The sequence below is a fragment of the Artibeus jamaicensis genome, unplaced genomic scaffold (assembly GCF_021234435.1).
Source record: "Artibeus jamaicensis isolate MK-2021 breed Jamaican fruit bat unplaced genomic scaffold, CSHL_Jam_final contig_233, whole genome shotgun sequence".
Classification (NCBI taxonomy): domain Eukaryota; kingdom Metazoa; phylum Chordata; class Mammalia; order Chiroptera; family Phyllostomidae; genus Artibeus; species Artibeus jamaicensis.
Window position 1 is genome coordinate 65,631,412 of NW_026521486.1, and position 1,626 is coordinate 65,633,037.

Here is a 1,626-nt window from a genome sequence, read left to right on the forward strand (position 1 = left end):
ACCACTCTTTTATTACAAAATCATAAGCACATAGTTCTGTAACATAACAATACCACACTCAAGCACACCATGTGACATTTTAGGTGAAATGTTCTGATTGCAATTCATTTTGTGTGAGACATTCACGTACCTTACCAACCACCCTCAAGCAAGCGTTACTTTTGCTGGACCCTGTACATTCTTCTAACTTTGTCCTGTGTCCCTTGTTGACAAGAAAATGCCCTTGAGGGAGGTAATGGATTTTATAAATTAGAGTTAATCAAATAGACTCTTTTCTAAAGGAGAAAGCAGAGAGTATTTGAGGGCCCTCCATACCCAAGATAATGGGAAAGGGCACGTAAGGAAAGGTCAGGAACACCAAAGAAAAACATTGTCATTTCACATTTTTGTCTAGTCCTCATCCATTTCAGGAGTCCTACCATCTAGAGGTCAATATTAAATGACTTTTATATTCTATATAAGCTTATATCCTTTCAGTCCCTTTTCTATGCATTTATACACAACTAAAATAGGATTATTTATATGTACTATTTAATAATCTGATTTTTTTTAATTTTAAAGGATTTTATTTATTTATTTTTAGAGAGAGGGGAAGGGAGAAAGAGAGGGAGACAAACATCATTGGGTGGTTGCCTCTCATGCATGCCCGCTCTGGGGACCTGGCCTGCAACCCAGGCATGTGCTCTGACTGGGAATCAAACCAGCAACCCTTTGGTTCACAGGCCCGTGCTCAATCCACTGAGTCACACCAGCCAGAGCTATATAATCTGATTATTAAATTACAGTGTATTATCTATATCTTTTCATATTAAAATCATTTTCAAGATGCATTTTATCCCATCATATGGATGTATTGCATGATTTCTTCAATCAACATTTTATTGCTAGATGTTGATTTTTTTCAGGTTTTTAAAAAATTTTTTTCCCCCCATGTCCTCCCACTCACAATACAGACCAGGCAAAGGCCTGGGCTGAGGTGTGTACCAGGTGAGTTTGCTCTGCCTCCTCTTTCTGTGCAGGCAGTGTAAGAACACAGCCTGTGGTCAGCACCGGAGGCCTTGTTTCTTATTATTATTGCTTCAAGGGACCTGTGCTACTAAATCCATGTGCACATATATGATCATTTACCTGTAATAAATTCATGAAATGGAATTGCTGGGTTAGCTTAGTGAACACTTTTAAGATTTTTTTTTAAAGATTTTTGACACCTATTGCCATATTATCTTTTTGATCATGGCCATTTCTCTACATTCAGGCCAATAACAACTGAAAAAAAACAAATATATATATATATATAATTTTTGCCAGTTTGCTAAGTGAAAAGGGTACCTTCTTTAAGTTGTATTTTTTTGCTTTCTAGCGAGTTGAGCAGCTCATGTATTGGTCAGCCATATTTATTTCTTTTGGGAATTGCCTGCTCAAGTATTTTACCCATGGAGTTTCTGTCTTTTTATTATTGAATTGGTAGTATTCTTTGAAAGTTAATATGAATCCTTTGTCACATACATTACAAATATTTTCACAAATTGTTAACTTTATTTTTAACAGATACTTTTTTTTAAATTAAATTTATTTATTTTTTTGAATTGATTATGCTGTTACAGTTGTTCTATTCCCCCCTCCATT

At 35.4% G+C, this 1,626-nt stretch overlaps 1 non-coding gene across 1 annotated transcript; it reads right to left on the bottom strand.

Annotated features, from left to right (window-relative positions):
- Nucleotides 1–928: 928 nt before the first annotated feature.
- Nucleotides 929–1,058, bottom strand: LOC119039435 (small nucleolar RNA SNORA51). Its single transcript, XR_005080612.2, has one exon. It is a non-coding gene; the product is annotated as a small nucleolar RNA SNORA51 (small nucleolar RNA).
- Between the last annotated feature and the right edge of the window lie 568 nt (nucleotides 1,059–1,626).